We start from the raw sequence: 20,422 nt of genomic DNA, 5'->3' as shown, positions 1-20,422 counted from the left end.
CTCCAAAGGTCTCTTTAATTTTCCTGTAGGCAGTATCTATCTTACCCTTAGTGAGATAAGCCTCTACATCCTTACATATGTCCTCTAGCCATGTCTGCTTAGCCATTTTGCACTTCCTGTCGATCTCATTTTTTACACGTTTGTATTCCTTTTTGCCTGCTTCATTTGCTGCATTTTTATATTTTCTCCTTTCATCAATTAAATTCAATATTTCTTCTGTTACCCAAGGATTTCTATTAGCCCTCGTCTTTTTACCTACTTGATCCTCTGCTGCCTTCACTACTTCATCCCTCAGAGCTACCCATTCTTCTACTACTGTATTTCTTTCCCCCATTCCTGTCAATTGTTCCCTTATGCTCTCCCTGAAACTCTCTACAACCTCTCGTTCTTTCAGTTTATCCAGGTCCCATCTCCTTAAATTCCCACCTTTTTGCAGTTTCTTCAGTTTCAATCTGCAGTTCATAACCAATAGATTGTGGTCAGAATCCACATCTGCCCCTGGAAATGTCTTACAATTTAAAACCTGGTTCCTAAATCTCTGTCTTACCATTATATAATCTATCTGATACCTGTTAGTATCTCCAGGGTTCTTCCATCTATAAAACCTTCTTTCATGATTCTTAAACCAAGTGTTAGCTATGATTAAGTTATGCTCTGTGCAAAATTCTACAAGGCGGCTTCCTCTTTCATTTCTTCCCCCCAATCCATATTCACCTACTATGTTTCCTTCTCTCCCTTTTCCTACTGAGGAATTCCAGTCACCCATGACTATTAAATTTTCGTCTCCCTTCACTACCTGAATAATTTCTTTTATCTCGTCATACATTTCATCAATTTCTTCATCATCTGCAGAGCTAGTTGGCATATAAACTTGTACTACTGTAGTAGGCATGGGCTTTGTGTCTATCTTGGCCACAATAATGCGTTCAATATGCTGTGTGTAGTAGCTAACCCGCACTCCTATTTTTTTATTCATTATTAAACCTACTCCTGCATTACCCCTATTTGATTTTGTATTTATAACCCTGTAATCACCTGACCAAAAGTCTTGTTCCTCCTGCCACCGAACTTCACTGATTCCCACTAACTTTAACCTACCCATTTCCCTTTTTAAATTTTCTAACCTACCTGCCCGATTAAGGGATCTGACATTCCATTCTCCGATCCGTAGAATGCCAGTTTTCTTTCTCCTGATAACGACGTCCCCGCCCGGAATTCCGAATGGGATACTATTTTACCTCCGGAATATTTTACCCAAGAGGACGCTATCATCATTTAACCATACAGTAAAGCTGCATGCCCTCGGGAAAAAATACGGCTGCAGTTTCCCCTTGCTTTCAACCGTTCGCAATACCAGCACAGCAAGGCCGCTTTGGTTGGTTTACAAGGCCAGATCAGTCAATCATCCAGACTGTTGCCCCTGCAACTACTGAAAAGGCTGCTGCCCCTCTTCAGGAACCACACTATATCTAACTTTAACCTATCCATTTCCCTTTTTAAATTTTCTAACCTACCTGCCCGATTAAGGGATCTGACATTCCACGCTCCGATCCGTAGAATGCCAGTTTTCTTTCTCTTGATAACGACGTCCTCTTGAGTAGTCCCCGCCCGGAGATCCGAATGGGGGACTATTTTACCTCCGGAATATTTTACCCAAGAGGACGCCATCATCATTTAATCATACAGTAAAGCTGCATGTAAGTAGTAGTAGTAGTAGTAGTAGTAGTAGTAGTAGTAATAATAGTAGCAATAATGAGATGCTAGTGGATGCACTCGCTAGCGAAGTCAGAGATAGATATGATTAATTTTCTATATAATATGAAGTGTACGCCAGACCGTAAATGTGGCGGTTCATTTCCGTCACCTGTGCCTGTGGTCTGAATTCCCGTTCAGCGTGTCCAGCGCGGCGCGCGCGCGATGCTGGAGTAACGCACGTGGCGACTGCTCAAGTGCTGCGAGGGCGTTTCCCGGACTGGACGAGCACCACTGCACTTCTGTCGGCAGAAGTGTTTTTCCTGTCGATCGATCAACTTCGCCGTATCGCTCGAACGAGAACGACGATGGGGCCACTCCTGGCTGTGCGTCGGATTCCTATGGCGGCTGGGCCCGTGTGTTAAGCGCACAGGGTACTTGTCATTGAGAAGCTACTGCATCGTGTATCGAGAGAAGGTTGTTCTTTCATGGCTTGGAAACAGTTTCACCGTAACATTCTGACTTACGGGCATAGTGTTGAGTCAGAAGGTCAATGTATTACCTCCCATGTTTTGTGATTTACGAGCAAGTGAAGTTAGAAAATTCTGTAAGCCAACTGGTGAAGCCGGTGTTAGTGGCTGATATTTAATGCTCAGCTTAAGAAAGCTTTATTTGTTCTTTAAAGCGTCTCGTGTTTTCTTATTTAAAGGCATCTTTCATTTCTTGCATGTGTTCTGTTATACTGCCCAATTGTAATATCTATGGACCAAGAGTGCGAACACTTTGATCTGTAATTTTTCTCTTGTTTGTCTGTCCTCTATGTGTCACTAGGGCCTGTATGTAATATTAGGTAGTTTTATGATCTTGCTTAAGGAGTCTTTAAATTATCTGTGATATTCTGGTGGCCTACTTGCTCCAGAACTAGAGCTGGGCAACTGAGTTATCGTTATTGTTTAATATTCTGTTGTTATAACATTTTGTGGAAGTATTTATTTTTTAAATAAATGTTTTGGTAAAATAATCCCAAACCCTCTTCACTCAAAGCCTATACTACATGACACAAAGCTAGTTCTTATTTATTGGTCTCTTAAATGAGAAAGGCCAAGGATGCTCACTTTCAGAAATTGACTTTGTGTCTTGCAGAGAGATGAATGACTAACTGAGGATTTTCAGTATATATAAAAAAAAATACGGAAAAGAAAAGTAAGCTTTGAGTTAGTCAGTTTCCAAGATCACTTAAATCGGTAAATCGGTGACTGCACCATTTCTCGATAGACGTAAGTATGAGTGTTTCATATCGAGATTTATAGTGGTTGGTGTGAATGTGTGGCTGTATCATTAGTCAGACCAGTGCAAAACCTAACAAGTGTACATTTTACAAGGTAGCTTAAGAGACGACAAGTCACTCCCTCACTTATTTTCATATTCAGTACTATTCTTTCAGCAGGAACAGGGGTGCAAAAGAGAAAGTAGGTCGCCCGGGCGAGGCGTTTCTACAGTGTCGTAGTGTCGTAAACCGCCATTGTGCATAGAGATGGCGTCCATAAGAATCTGTAGTGCTCATCTTCGTCTTGGACGGACGCTAAAGATGGATGTCTAACGTGGTGTCGTCCCTGTGCCTGATGAGTGTTTTGGGAAGTCTCAGGCCTAAGTAAGAATTTTAGGATGGATACAACATTTATGGCAGCTCTGAAATGGTCTATGTTGGGACACGAAACCACTTTTCTTAGTTTAGCCGAGGCCTCTGTTCGGACATGCTGTAAAGTTCGGCCACTCAAGATAATTATCTCTGTGATAAATGTGTTGTTCACTTTAGGCCTAAACGAAAACTATCAACACACGCTGTCGAAAGTGGCCATGGGAAACAGAATCGAGGAGCGTAACGTCTTTTCCACCCTGCGTGGAAATTTACAGGTCAGTGGTTAGCTGCTTCTCCGGCAGAGAAAAGAATTTTATTAACTTCGCTTATGATTGTTCCAGGGGTTGACCAGACGAGCTAGAGGGGAGATGTGGTGCTCGTGGAACCTTGTGATTGACTTAAAATTACGTGGCAGTGGTTACGTTGGTGTACTTTTTGAGTTTTGATGGAAAGGTGACTAGTGGAGAATAACTCCTCGGATTCAGACTGCGGTCTGGAGGGGAAATTCTGATCTGGACTCTTGATATGAGTGGGTTGCGCTTCGGACACTCCTCCTGAGCGTGACTTTGCACTGGCATTGATCTTGGCTACGTAGCCTTTGGTGAAGACGTAACTGGACCAATAGTTTGGACCTCAATCATCTCGTTCAACTCACTGTGCCGAGGACAATCTTATTCATATCGGGTCTGCCGCCTTAGCGTTTGATCACCTTGCGCACACTGCTGTATAAGTGAGTCAAATTGGTCCATGGTATAACTGGCGCACGGGAGAGTCACACGCTGGAATCTGGCGAGATTTCAGGACTCCATTAGAGAGTAATTGGGATCCGTCTGACAGGTCGCCTGCCCGAGACTTTACAATCACTGTCTCGCCACCTGTTCCAAATTAGATTAGATTAGTTTTTCGCCGTGCTGAGGAGATCCTCGTGGATGTGGAACATGTCAATTTTTTTTTAAGCTGAAATAACAATACTAATAGTATGAATATATACAATACATTATTTGTTTCTATTACAAAATTCGTCCCCCCCCCCCCCCCCATGAACCATGGACCTTGCCGTTGGTGGGGAGGCTTGCGTGCCTCAGCGATACAGATAGCCGTACCGTAGGTACAACCACAACGGAGGGGTATCTGTTGAGAGGCCAGACAAACGTGTGGTTCCTGAAGAGGGGCAGCAGCCTTTCCAGTAGTTGCAAGGGCAACAGTCTGGATGATTGACTGATCTGGCCTTGTAACAATAACCAAAACGGCCTTGCTGTGCTGGTACAACGAACGGCTGAAAGCAAGGGGAAACTACAGCCGTAATTTTTCCCGAGGGCATGCAGCTTTACTGTATGATTAAATGATGATGACGTCCTCTTGGGTAAAATATTCCGGAGGTAAAATAGTCCCCCATTCGGATCTCCGGGCGGGGACTACTCAAGAGGATGTCGTTATCAGGAGAAAGAAAACTGGCGTTCTACGGATCGGAGCGTAGAATGTCAGATCCCTTAATCGGGCAGGTAGGTTAGAAAATTTAAAAAGGGAAATGGATAGGTTGAAGTTAGATATAGTGGGAATTAGTGAAGTTCGGTGGCAGGAGGAACAAGACTTCTGGTCAGGTGACTACAGGGTTATAAACACAAAGTCAAATAGGGGTAATGCAGGAGTAGGTTTAATAATGAATAGGAAAATAGGAATGCGGGTAAGCTACTACAAACAGCACAGTGAACGCATTATTGTGGCCAAGATAGATACGAAGCCCACACCTACTACAGTAGTACAAGTTTATATGCCAACTAGCTCTGCAGATGACGAAGAAATTGAAGAAATGTATGATGAAATAAAAGAAATTATTCAGATAGTGAAGGGAGACGAAAATTTAATAGTCATGGGTGACTGGAATTCGAGTGTAGGAAAAGGGAGAGAAGGAAACGTAGTAGGTGAATATGGATTGGGGCTAAGAAATGAAAGAGGAAGCCGCCTGGTAGAATTTTGCACAGAGCACAACTTAATCATAGCTAACACTTGGTTTAAGAATCATGATAGAAGGTTGTATACATGGAAGAACCCTGGAGATACTAAAAGGTATCAGATAGATTATATAATGGTAAGACAGAGATGTAGGAATCAGGTTTTAAACTGTAAGACATTTCCAGGGGCAGATGTGGACTCTGACCATAATCTATTGGTTATGACCTGTAGATTAAAACTGAAGAAACTGCAAAAAGGTGGGAATTTAAGGAGATGGGACCTGGATAAACTGAAAGAACCAGAGGTTGCACAGAGTTTCAGGGAGAGCATAAGGGAACAATTGACAGGAATGGGGGGGAAAGAAATACAGTAGAAGAGGAATGGGTAGCTTTGAGGGATGAAGTAGTGAAGGCAGCAGAGGATCAAATAGGTAAAAAGACGAGGGCTAGTAGAAATCCTTGGGTAACAGAAGAAATATTGAATTTAATTGATGAAAGGAGAAAATATAAAAATGCAGCAAATGAAGCAGGCAAAAAGGAATACAAACGTCTCAAAAATGAGATCGACAGGAAGTGCAAAATGGCTAAGCAGACATGGCTAGAGGACAAATGTAAGGATGTAGAGGCTTTTCTCACTAGGGGTAAGATAGATACTGCCTACAGGAAAATTAAAGAGACCTTTGGAGATAAGAGAACCACTTATATGAACATCAAGAGCTCAGATGGAAACCCAGTTCTAAGCAAAGAAGGGAAAGCAGAAAGGTGGAAGGAGTATATAGAGGGTCTATACAAGGGCGATGTACTTGAGGACAATATTATGGAAATGGAAGAGGATGTAGTTGAAGATGAAATGGGAGATACGATACTGCGTGAAGAGTTTGACAGAGCACTGAAAGACCTGAGTCGAAACAAGGCCCCCGGAGTAGACAACATTCCATTGGAACTACTGACGGCCTTGGGAGAGCCAGTCCTGACAAAACTCTACCATCTGGTGAGCAAAATGTATGAACAGGTGAAATACCCTCAGACTTCAAGAAGAATATAATAATTCCAATCCCAAAGAAAGCAGGTGTTGACAGATGTGAAAATTACCGGACAATCAGTTTAATAAGCCACAGCTGCAAAATACTAACACGAATTCTTTACAGACGAATGGAAAAACTAGTAGAAGCCGGCCTCGGGGAAGATCAGTTTGGATTCCGTAGAAATACTGGAACACGTGAGGCAATACTGACCTTACGACTTACCTTAGAAGAAAGATTAAGGAAAGGCAAACCTACGTTTCTAGCAATTGTAGACTTAGAGAAAGCTTTTGACAATGTTGACTGGAATACTCTCTTTCAAATTCTAAAGGTGGCAGGGGTAAAATACAGGGAGCGAAAGGCTATTTACAATTTGTACAGAAACCAGATGGCAGTTATAAGAGTCGAGGGACATGAAACGGAAGCAGCGGTTGGGAAGGGAGTAAGACAGGGTTGTAGCCTCTCCCCGATGTTATTCAATCTGTATATTGAGCAAGCAGTAAAGGAAACAAAAGAAAAATTCGCAGTAGGTATTAAAATCCATGGAGAAGAAATAAAAACTTTGAGGTTCGCCGATGACATTGTAATTCTGTCAGAGACAGCAAAGGACTTGGAAGAGCAGTTGAACGGAATGGATGGTGTCTTGAACGGAGGATATAAGATGAACATCAACAAAAGCAAAACGAGGATAATGGAATGTAGTCGAATTAAGTCGGGTGATGTTGAGGGTATTAGATTAGGAAATGAGACACTTAAAGTAGTAAAGGAGTTTTGCTATTTGGGGAGCAAAATAACCGATGATGGTCGAAGTAGAGAGGATATAAAATGTAGACTGGCAAAGGTAAGGAAATCGTTTCTGAAGAAGAGAAATTTGTTAACATCGAGTATAGATTTAAGTGTCAGGAAGTCATTTCTGAAAGTATTTGTATGGAGTGTAGCCATGTGTGGAAGTGAAACATGGACGGTAAATAGTTTAGACAAGAAGAGAATAGAAGCTTTCGAAATGTGGTGCTACAGAAGAATGCTGAAGATTAGATGGGTAGATCACATAACTAATGAGGAGGTACTGAATAGGATTGGGGAGAAGAGGAGTTTGTGGCACAACTTGACCAGAAGAAGGGATCGGTTGGTAGGACATGTTCGGAGGCATCAAGGGATCGCCAATTTAGTATTGGAGGGCATCGTGGAGGGTAAAAATCGTAGGGGGAGACCAAGAGATGAATACACTAAGCAGATTCAGAAGGATGTAGGTTGCAGGTACTGGGAGATGAAGAAGCTTGCACAGGATAGAGTAGCATGGAGAGCTGCATCAAACCAGTCTCAGGACTGAAGACCACAACAACAACAACAACAAAATTCGTCCATGGAGTAGAAGGAGTTGGCCACTAGTAAGTCTTTCAGGCTCCTTTTAAACTGATCTTTATTTGTAACTAAATTTTTTATGTTTACTGGCAAATTATTGAAGATGAGTGTTCCTGAGTAGTGGACCCCTTTTTGAACTAAAGTAAGTGCTTTTAAGTCCTTGTGCAGATCATTTTTGTTCCTGGTATTGTGTGTATGAACTGCGCTGTTTGTTGGAAAAAGAGATATATTATTTAGGACAAATTTCATTAATGAGTAAATATACTGAGAGGCAGTAGTTAGCATACCCAGTTCTTTGAAGAGGTTTCTACAGGACGTCCGTGAATTTACTCCACAAATAATACATATTACACGCTTTTTGACTCTGAAAACTTTTGTTTGACTTGAAGAGTTACCCCAAAATATTATACCATATGACATTATGGAATGAAAGTAGGCAAAGTATGCAAGCTTTTTCATTTTTATGTCGCCTATGTCTGCTAACACTCGAATTGCAAATACAGATTTGTTAAAGCGTGCCTGCATCTCGTGGTCGTGCGGTAGCGTTCTCGCTTCCCACGCCCGGGTTCCCGGGTCCGATTCCCGGCGGGGTCAGGGATTTTCTCTGCCTCGTGATGGCTGGGTGTTGTGTGCTGTCCTTAGGTTAGTTAGGTTTAAGTAGTTCTAAGTTCTAGGGGACTGATGACCATAGATGTTAAATCCCATAGTGCTCAGAGCCATTTGAACCATTTTTGTTAAAGCGTTTCTGCAGTTCTGTGGTGTGCTCTTCCCAACTGAATTTATTATCAAGTTGTAATCCCAGGAATTTAAGACCGTCAACCTCTTCTATCTGCTCTTCTTCGTATTTTGTGCATATGCTGGGTGGAAACCTCTTACAGGTTCTGAATTGCATATAGTGAGTCTTTTCGAAGTTTAATGTCAGTGAGTTGGCTTTAAACCATTTATTAATATCCATGAAAATATTATTAGCAGATGTTTCTAGAACTACAGTTGACATACTATTTATTGCAATACTTGTGTCATCTGCAAACAAAACGAACTCTGCTTCTGACAGTGTAACTGATGAGAGATCATTAATGTACACAAGAAAAAGCAATGGCGCTAAGATGGATCCTTGTGGGACACCACATGTAATTTCTTCCCATTCTCATGATGACTGATGACTTAATTCACTAGTCCCTTGCACTGACACCCTTTGTTTCCTGTTAGTGAGGTATGACTTGAACCATTTTGCAGCACTGCCCATGACACCATAGAATTCTAATTTACTTAAAAGGATGTTGTGGTTCACACAATCAAATGCCTTTGACAAATCACAGAAAATACATGCTGCTTGTAATTTGTTATTTAATGAATTAAGTACATTTTCACTGTAGGTGTAAATAGCCTTCTCGATATCAGAACCCTTCAGAAATCCAAACTGTGTTCTTGATAATATTTTATTTGTTGTCAGATGTTTGAGCAGCTGCCTGTACATTACTTTTTCTAAAATTTTTGAGAATGCTGGCAAAAGTGAAATCGGTCTGTGGTTTGATGGTATCTCTTTATCCTCTTACTTGAATAGAGGCTTAACATCTGCATATTTTAGCCAGTCAGGAAATGTCCCAGTTATAATTGACTGGTTACACAAGTAACTTAGAATTGTACTAAACTCACAAGAACATGCCTTAATTAACTTTGTTGATATTTCATTGTTTTTAAAGATTTTATTATGGAAGTTATTTCTTTTGGTGAAGTGAGTGATATATTCATGTACTTGAAGCTATTTGTGAAGGCTAGTTTCAGATATTCAAGGGTATTATTTACTGATCCTGAAAGTCCCATTCTATCAGTAACGGATATAAAGTACTTGTTAAATAGATTTGCCACACTATGCCCATCAGTTACTAATGTGTCATCTACCCTTAGTGCTATTTGCTCCTGTTCCTTTCTGGTTCTACCAGTCTGCTCTTTCACTATATCCCATATTGTTTTTATTTTGTTCCCTGACATTGCTATCTTCTTCTCGTAGTGCATTTATTTAGACGTCTGAATTACTTTTTTTTAATGTTTTACAGTATTCCTTGTACTTAGCTAAATCATCAGCATTGGAGCTATTCTTGGTCGACAGATACATTTTCCTTTTTGTCTTACAGGAAATCTTTATTCCTTGTGTAATCCATGGTTTTATTATATACTTCTGTTTAATTTGAGTAACTTTTAGAGGAAAACAGTTTTCAAACATGGTACTGACATTGTTCATGAATGTGTTATATTTTTCATTCATGTCATGAGCACTATAAAAATCTTTCCAGTTCATATCTTTGAGCAGTTTTCTAAAACACTCAATTTTTGGTTGATTGACTACTCTCCTGTACTCAGATTTAGCAGTCTTGATAATCTGCTTAGAATTTACATCTAAAACAAGGAGCTGCATGTCATGATCTGATAGTCCATGCATAACAGGTTTTATTATATGATTCTGTTCCTTTGATTTGTCCATAAAAATGTTATCAATGGCTGTCCTTGAAGATTTAGTGATCCTAGTTGGAAAGTTTACAGTGTGAGTTAGATTGAAAGACAACATTACTAACTGCAGTGAATGTTTACTGGAAGATTGCATTAGAAAATCTGTATTAAAGTCACCAGCAATCAAAATTTCTTTGTTTCTTCCTGTTAAATAGCCCAAAAGAGCTTCTAGATGATCTAAGAATAGATTATAATTTCCTGCAGGTGCTCAGTAAATAGTTATTATTATATAGGATCTGTTATGGAACTCTACTTCTGTTGCACATGCTTCTAGATGCTGCTCTAAACAGAATTTATCAATGTCAATGTTCTTGAATTTATGGCAGTTTTTGATAAATGTGGCAACTCCTCCTCCATCCATATCTACTCTGCAGAAGTAGGAAGCTAGCTTAAATCCTGAAATGTCTAACATATCTATATCAGTGGTCACTTGATGTTCAGAGATGTTCTCAGGTGCACCAACGTAGTGTAGCTTCTGTGTAGAATAAACCCATTAAAGGCTATTCAGCGTTAGACAGTTTCAGATTGCGTTATCCATGCTTTGAGCCCGGGTAAATAGATTACACAGATAAACCTCAGTCTTTGCAAACCACACGCCACCCAGGGGAGTGCTAATTGTGTGTTGCTTCTATTTGTGTTCATGCTTTATTTGTCATCTCGCTTAAATTGTGTTGTTTGTCCTATTTTATGTGTCATAAACTTTTGCCATTTTTATAACAGATTAAAACCCCTCTTGGCAACATTAATCACCCATCACTAATTGTGTATACTAATGACTGGACAAACATTTTATTAATTTTTCTAGCATTAAATTTTTATTTAAGATTCTGATGAAAGTGATAACCTCCAATGCAAGCTAGCAATGGCGACCACTGTCAGATGGTAGATTTAATTTAGCAGATGCATGGCCAGGTCGACTAGTGGTAGGCTTACATGTTAAGGCGGCTGCTGTCAGGGTGTAAAAACTTGCAGTCGCATGTAATCTTTTAAATCAAACCGCAAGACGAGTGTAGTCTTGCAACCTTTAACGTTTTGTCTTGTGCAACATACGAAACAAGTTCTTTACAAACAGATATAACATTTTCCTTTAGCCTTCATGCTGACTGAATACGGCGTCTGCTAATAATAATTTCATGGAGGAAAATAATATTTTTATTCATCTCTTTTATCTCTTATTTTTCCACTGAGCTTTATTTATTTGCGTAAAATTTACGTGTGATCAATTTCAGAGCCAGATGACAACGACACAAGAATTGATCTAAATACGCAATCTTGTGGCTTTTCCTGATAGAGAGCATAACTAAATTGTTTGTAAGTATGAACAAGTCCTAAAACGCACCAACAGACCGACACAACAAATTTCGGAATCAAAAGTTTAAGGACACTGCTACTTGACACATACACTGATGAGACACAGCGTTATGACCACTGCCAACTTGAGACTGAATGCCTCCTCGTGGTATCAAAGGTACTCTTGTTCTGAGTAGTAATAACAAGAGCGATTCGAGAAGTCGCTGAAGGGCAGGGGGATCTAATGAGGGGAAATTGGGAAAATGAAATTTCACTTAACAAAAGGAGAGTTGGGGTCCTCCACCGACAAACTGGTAAAATTTGGTTTTGCTGAAAGTTGTTTTTGGTAACTGTTTTGGAGTTGAGGGTAAAAAATGTATATTAATAAATAATAAGACGCCCATTTATTAAGTTAAATGATATTTATTGGATTAGATAGTAAGCTATTTGCCGCTCTTATTCTTTTGTTAAAATGTGTTTGAAATACATTGCAAACTATATTGCTATATAATTATAAAAAAAAGATTGAATGTGTTGGAGTAACATAGTCGCTGATTTCTGAAGTCATTTTATCCAGTGTAATATGATACTCCATTCGGGGGGCTATAGCCCCCATAGCCCCCCCTTGTCAACGCTTCTGGGTTTATTATCTCTAATTGAACGGCAACGAGGACGCCGATTCATTGCCATGATAGCAGTCCCTTAAGCCAGCGTGGCATGTGCAAGGCGATGGGTTATGTAAAACCAGCAGCTTGGTAGTCGTGGAAACAGAAGAGCACATTTGGCAAATATATTCTTTATTTATTAAGGGAAATATAAATGGGAGCACAAATTGCAGTCACAGTAGACAGCGATCCTACCACAGTCAAAATCTGACACATACTGGTAGATGTTTCTCCTATTTACATGTGGCATAACATGCTCTTCTCTTAAACAAGTAATGTTCAAATGCGATTTCTGAATGAGAACCCCAGTGAGTAATATTTCATTGTATATGGAATGTAGATGGCGTTACTACCACCTACAATTGTGTGGTTTCAATCTACTTCAGAGTGGACGTGGTATTAATCTTTGATAAATAAACTTGTCCAATCAATGCTACCTGAATATTTTTTGTGCTAGCGTTGGTAGTCATATCAGCTTCTGTTAATCTGGATCCACGTAGGTCTCGTCCAGAGAGGTCACCGCCTATTTTTTCCTTTTCTTGTGCATTAGCTTTACTGATGTCGCTGTTGATGGGACAAATTCTGATCTACTTTCTTTTCTGTAATGGAAGAAAGGAAGGATGCAATCACTGTAGTCGAAAACTCATATTTGGAAGAGGATTGCTTTATGAAACCTGTGTACCCAGGGAACACTAAAACTTTACCAGGTACTATACGAATAACTTGCTACATTGCCTCATTTTCAGGGTTTTCACCTCCGTGGATAGAGAGAGATGTCGTGTGGCTAGGGCCTCCCGTCGGGTAGACCGTTCGCCTGGTGCAGGTCTTTCGATTTGATGCCACTTCGGCGACCTGCGCGTCGATGGGGATGAAATGATGATGATTAGGTCGACACAACACCCAGTCCCTGAGCGGAGAAAATTTCCGACCCCGGGACCTTAAGATTGACAGTCTGTCACGCTGACCACTCAGCTACCGGGGCGGACCTCAGTGGATAGAAACAGAGCCCTTATAGGACCTCTTTGTTGTCCGTCCGTCCGTCCACCTATTAAATCAAATGGCTCTAAGCGCTATGGGACTTACCATCTGAGCCGGCCGGAGTGGCGAAGCGGCTCTAGGCGCTACAGTCTGGAACCGCGCGACCGCTACGGTCGCAGGTTCGAATCCTGCCTCGGGGATGAATGTGTGTGATGTCCTTAGGTTAAGGTATGGCTATTGATGCCACATATTTTGAAACTGGCAAACTTACTCATTAAAACTTGTAGATGACTGTTTAAAGAGTGTCCCAGAAATAAAGGTGTCACAGAAATAATGCGTAAAATTTCGAGGGGTTGTAGAGGGTTTCTTGAGAAACAAATGGAAGACAGGAATCCGTGTCCGGAAACGTCATCCAATGACGCTACAGAGCGTCGAAGTCACAGGCACTGGCACATGCCATTAGGCCACCCCTTGGGGCAGCAGACGTGACTTTGTACACTGACGGACCATAGGAGGAACGTCTCGCATTGTTGTTTGTTATTCAATGACCACGACTGAATGTCACGATCGCCAGCGGAGCCGGCTGTTGCTCAGAAAAGCCCAGGATCCTATGAATATGATGCTCTTGTGCCTTAGTGGATGACTGTTTCAGACAAGGATTTTAATCTGCACTTTTTTTTCTCCTATGTATCGAAAAATGTTGGAGATTTAGAGGGTTCCAGGAGAAAGTGAACTGTGTCCGAAACTGTCATCTACAGAGCCAAAAGAGCATCGCGTTCATAGGAGACAAGGCTTTCCTCCGCAGCAGCTAGCTCCATCTTCTCCACAGGCGATCGTGGCAATCAGTCGCGATCACTGAAGAACAGACAACATTACCAGACGTCCCGCCTGTGTTTCGCCAGGGGACAAAGTCGCGTTTGTTGCCGAACAGGTGGCCTAGTGGCAGGCACAGGTCGGGGTAGCCGCGCCGTCTGATGCGCTTTGTCACCGTCCGTGCGGTTTCCCTCGTCGGAGGTTCGAGTCCTCCCTCGGGCATGGGTGTGTGTGTTGTCCTTGGTGTAAGTTAGATGAAGTTAGATTAAGTAGTGTGTAAGCTTAGGGACCGATGACCTCAGCAGTTTGCTCCCATAAGACCTCACCACAAATTTCCAATTGCAGGCACAGGCGCCTACAACTTCGACGCTCTGTAGCGTCGTTGGATGACGTTTCTACACACGGGTTCCTCTTCTCGATTTGTTCTCAAGATCCCCTCTACAATCACTCGAAGTCCGTCGCAACATTTCTGTGACCCCCTGTATGCAGGGTGGTCCATTGATAGTGACTGGGCCAAATACCTCACGAAATAAGCATCAAACGAAAAAACTATGAAGGAACAAACTCGTCTAGCTTGAAGGGGGAAACCAAATGGCGCTATGGTTGGCCCGCTGGATGGCGCTGCCATAGGTCAAACGGATATAAACTGCGTTTTTCTAAATAGGAACCCCCATTTTTTATTACATATTCGTGTAGTACGTAAAGAAATATGAATGTTTTAGTTGGACCACTTTTTCCGCTTTGTGATAGATGGCGCAGTAATAGTCACAAACGTATAAGTACGTGGTATCACGTAACATTCCGCCAGTGCGGACGGTAAATGCTGCGTGATACATTACCCGTGTTAAAATGGACCGATTACCAATTGCGGAAAAGGTCGATATCGTGTTGATGTATGGCTATTGTAATCAAAATGCCCAACGGGCGTGTGCTATGTATGCTGCTCGGTATCCTGGACGACATCATCCAAGTGTCCGACCCTCCGGCCGGGGTGGCCGAGCGGATCTAGGCGCTACAGTCTGGAACCGCGCGACCGCTACGGTCGCAAGTTCGAATCCTGCCTCTGGCATGGATATGTGTGATGTCCTTAGGTTAGTTAGGTTAAAGTAGTTCTAAGTTCTAGGGGACTGATGACCTCAGAAGTTTAGTCCCATAGTGCTCAGAGCCATTTGAACCATTTGTCCGGACCGTTCGCCGGATAGTTACGATATTTAAGGAAACAGGAAGTGTTCAGCCCCTTGTGAAACGTCAACCACGACCTGCAACAAATGATGATGCCCAAGTAGGTGTTTTAGCTGCTGTCGCGGCTAATCCGCACATCAGTAGCAGACGAATTGAACGAGAATCGGGAATCTAAGAAACGTCGGTGTTGAGAATGCTACATCAACATCGATTGCACTCGTACCTTGTTTCTATGCACCAGGAATTGCACGGCGACGACTTTGAACGTCGTGTACAGTTGTGCCACTGGACACAAGACAAATTACGGGACGATGACAGATTTTTTGCACGCGTTCTATTTAGCGACGAAGCGTCAGCACTATTGGGCAAAGGAAAATCCACGATAGCTGCGACAAGTGGAACGTCAGCGACCTTGGCGGGTTAATGTATAGTGTGGCATTATGGGATTAAGGATAACTGGCCTCCATTTTATCGATGGCAATCTAAATGGTGCAATGTATGCTGATTTCCTACGTAATGTTGTACCGATGTTACTACAAGATGTTTCGCTGCATGACAGAATGGCGATGTACTTCCAACATGATGGATGTCCGGCACATAGCTCGCGTGCGGTTGAAGCGGAATTGAATAGCATATTTCATGACAGGTGGATTGGTCGTCGAAGCACCATACGATGGCCCGCACGTTCACCGGATCTGACGTCCCCGGATTTCTTTCTGTGGGGAAAGTTGAAGGATATTTGCTATCGTGATCCACCGACAACGCCTGACAACATGCGTCAGCGCATTGTCAACGCTATTGAGAGGAATGTCGTTACACGTATTGTCAAATGCGTTTAGGTTGACGGACATAATTTTGAGCATTTATTGCATTAATGTGGTATTTACAGGTAATCACGCTGTAACAGCATGCGCTCTCAGTAATGATAAGTTCACAAAGGTACATGTATCACATAGGAACAACCGAAGTAAAATGTTCAGACGTACGTCTGTTGTGTATTTTAATTTGAAAAACCTACCTGTTTCCAACTGTTCGTCTAAAATTGTGAGCCATATGTTTGTGACTATTACAGCGCCATCTATCACAAAGCGAAAAAAGTGGTCCAACTAAAACATTCATATTTCTTTACTTACTACACGAATATGTAATAAAGTGGGGGTTCCCAATTTAAAAAAAACGCAGTTGATATCCGTTTGACCCATGGCAGCGCCATCTAGCGGGCCAACCATGGCGCCATCTGGTTTCCCCCTTCAAGCTAGACAGGTTTTGTTTTTTGTAGTTTTTTCGTTTGATGCTTTTTTTGATATTTGGCCCGGTCGCGATGAATGGACCACCTTGTATACGTTTTTATGTTTGTATGGGACCCTCGGGGCGAGAATCCTACACGCACTTGTCCAGTTTTTTGGATAGATTAGTATTCCTTTCACTTACAATTTGAGAATTCTCGCTCACCGTTAAATGTAAGGAAGTGTGTAAAGTACTGAATCACTAGGAAAGACCCCGTCTTGAATAAAATGGTAATCAAAGGGAGGGCGAGAAAGCAGTTGTGCCGGCTTCGGTGGTCGAGCGGTTCTAGGCGCTTCAGTCCGGAACCGCGCAACTGCTACGGTCGCAGGTTCGAATCCTGCCTCGGGGATGGATGTGTGTAATGTCCTTAGGTTAGCTAGGTTTAATTAGTTCTAAGTTCTAGGGGACCGATGACCTCAGATGTTAAGTCCCATCGTGCTCAGAGCCATTTGAAAGCAGTTGTACACTTAATAATCTATCAACAGCACACTCCGGTCGTGAGGATCAGAGAAGCTTTGGAGCGGAAAGCTATCGAGACAGGATCGCGCGGAAGATTCGTCGGCACAATTAAGCGCTCTATCGACGTTTAATGTCATTTTCGCCCGCCAACTGCGTTCGCCTACCTCCCGATACGCGGGCTGCGGACGGCGGAATGGAGCTGCATGTTTAATCGTGTCGCCGGCTCAGCGGCCTGCAGTAGATTAACAGGGCGCCGCCTAGCGTTCATTTCCGTGCGTCGTTAGGAACCACCGCCGCCTCCGCGGGCTGCAGCTGGGCGCTATCGCCGCCGGCACTCGGCAGTTCTTAGGCCTGGCCCGAGGAGCGGAAGCGGAGCACGCGGATTAAGCTCCCTCCACCTAACTGCCGTTAACGGTGCGGGGCACAATGACTCGCGCGCGATAAAGGCGCCGTGTTCGCAGTTAACGGGCCTGCAGCCGGGCGCCGCGTAGAGGTGCTCACGCGTCACCGGGACTGTTCTACGTCTGTGTCTATACTCTGTACTTCGCCTTTTGGTATGTGGCGGGGATTGCTCCTGACGGCACTGCACTTTTCCTCCTTTTTCCCTGTTAGGTTACACTGAGGTGACAAAAGTCGTGGGATAGCGATATGCGCACGTACAAATGGCGGTAGTACCGAGTACACAGGGTGTAAAAGGCGAGTGCATTGGCGGAGCTGTCAATTATACTGACGTGATTAATGTGAAAACGTTTCCGACTTGATTATGGCCAGACGACGGGAACGAACAGACTTTGAACGCTGAATGGTAGTTGGAGCTAGACGTATGGAACATTCCATTTCGGAAATCGTTAGGGAATACGATGTTGCGCGAGCCATAGTGTCAAGAGTGAGCCGAAAATACCAGATGTGAGGCATTACCTCTAACCACGGACAACGCAGCGGCCGACGGCCTTCACTTAAAGACAGAGAGCAGCGGCGTTTGCATAGAAATTGGGAATTTGTGGTAAGGACTATGGGACCAAACTGCTGAGGTCATCGGTCCCTAGGCTTACGCACTACTTAATCTAACTTAAACTAACTTATGCTAAGGACAGCCGGCCGATGTGGCCGAGCGGTTTTGGGCGCTTCAGTCTGGAACCATGCCTCGGGCATGGATGTATGTGATGTCCTTAGGTTAGTTAGGTTTAAGTAGTTCTAAGTTCTAGGGGACTGAAGACCTCAGATGTTGAGTCTCATAGTGCTCAGAGCCATTTGAACCATTTGAGCTAAGGACAACACACACACCGATGCCCGAGGGAGGACTCGAACCTCCGACGGGAGGAGCTTCGCGAACCTTGACAAGACACCTTACCCCGCACTACTACCCGCGCGGCGTTTGCGTAGAGTTTTTAGAGCTAACAGACAAACAATACTGTGTGAAACTACAGACATCAATGTGGGACGAAATGATAATTAAAACAAGACCCTAAACTGTAGACAGGCGTTTATATACATTAGCGGGGACAATTGAAATTGTGTGCTCCGACTTGGACTTAAACCCGGGATCTCCTGCTTACATGGCAGACACTCTATCCATTCAAGCCACCGAGGGCACAGAGGATAGGGCGACTGCAGGGATTTATCCCTTGCACGCTCCCCACGAGACCCAAATTCCCAACTTAATGTCCACGCACTACAGTCATAGTGTCCCTGCCCATTACAGTAATTACTCGCTGGAGGCAATATTACCGAGTCCCGTAAGAGTTCGGGCAATGCGTGTGCATCCAGCGCAGAAGAAGAAGGTCAATGGCCGGTTGGCCTTAACTATATGAAGGTGGTATCTGTTCGTTCGGGACTCGGTAAGATTGTCTGCCACGAGTAATGAGTGTAATGGGCAGGGGCACTACGAATGTAGTGTGTGGACATTAAGTTGGGAATGTGGGTGTCACGGGGAGCATGCAAGGGATAAATCTCTGCTGTCGCACTAACCTCTGCGCCCTCGGTGGCTCAGATGGATTGAGCGCCTGCCATGTAAGCAGGAGATCCCGGGTTCGAGTCATGGTCGGGGCACACATTTTCAACTTTCCCTGTTGATGTATATCAACGCCTGTCGACAGCTTAGGGTCTTGATTTAATTATAATTTCATTCTAAGAGAGCTGCATAGTCACCGATGATACCATCTTTATATCAATGTGGGACGTACGATGAACGTATCTTTTAGTACAGTGTGGCGAAATTTGGCGTTAATGGGCTATGGTAGCAGAGGCCGACGCGAGTGCCTTTGCTAAACAGCATGACATCTCCTGCAGCGCCTCTACAGGGCTCGTGGCCATGTTGGTTGGACCGTAGACGACTGGAAAAGCGTAGCCTAGTCAGATGAGTCCTGATTTCAGTTGGTAACAGCTGATGCTAGGGTTCGAGTGTGGCACAGACCCCACGAAGCCATGGACCCAAGTTGTCAACGAGACGTTGTGCAAGCTGGTGGTGGCTCAATAATGTTGTGAGCTGTGTTTAATGGAATGGACTGTGTCTCTACTCGGAGACTATTTGCAGCCATTCATGGGCGTAATGTTCCCTACCAACGATGGATTTTTTATGGATGACAATGCACCGTGTCACCTGAGCACAATTGTTCGCGATTGGTTTGAAGAATATTCCGGACATTTCGAGCGAATGATTTGGCCACCCGAACGGCCCACATATATCCCATCGAACATTTATGGGACATAATAGAGAGATCAATTTGTTCAGAAAATCTTTCACCGGCTACACTTTCGCAATTATGAACTGTTATGCAGGCATTATGGCTCAATATTTCTGGAGGTGATTTTCAACGACTTGTTGAGTCGGGATGCTGCAGTACACCGGGAAAAGGAGGTCTGGCATAGTATTAGGAGGTATCCCATGAATTTTGTCACCTCTCACCGAGTGAGGTGGCGCAGTGGTCAACACACTGGACTCGCATTCGGGAGGACGGCGGTTCAAATCCGCGTCCAGCCATTCTGATTTAGGTTTTCCGCGATTTCCCTAAATCACTTCAGGCAAATACCTGGATGGTTCCTTTGAAAGGCAAGGCCGACTTGCTTCCCCATCGTTCCCTAACTTGGTGGGACTTGTTTGCTCCCCTCCCCCAAATCAACCAACCAACCAAACACTGTCACCCCAATGTACATGGTATGTGACAAGAACGATTGGCGGTAAACCACCGTATGAGCTCTAATTTCCCTGATGTTCTCGCTGGGTCACTATCTCAAAGCAGTCCCCTCCAGTTGCAATAAGCCATTCCCAAGCTTTTTTCCATTTTTGGAAAGCTTCTTGGAACGCACTTTGTGGGATGGCGTTCTGGTCTGTTGTTGCATTGTCCTGAATCTCCTCCGTGATTTGGAAACTATGTTTTTCCAACGTGGTTTTAAATTTAGGGAAGAGGGGAAGGTCTGATTGCGCTAGGTCTGGAGAAAGGCGTAGATGGGGCACAATGCAAGTCTCATGTTTTGCTGGATAGTACGGACAAGGAGCGACGGTTGAGGCGGCGCATTGTCATGATGCTCGGACACAACCAACCAACAACGCCTTGGTCTTTGACCGACTCTATG

Source organism: Schistocerca nitens, chromosome 1, assembly GCF_023898315.1.
Source record: "Schistocerca nitens isolate TAMUIC-IGC-003100 chromosome 1, iqSchNite1.1, whole genome shotgun sequence".
In the NCBI taxonomy this organism is placed as follows: domain Eukaryota; kingdom Metazoa; phylum Arthropoda; class Insecta; order Orthoptera; family Acrididae; genus Schistocerca; species Schistocerca nitens.
This window is presented reverse-complemented; position numbering follows the sequence as displayed.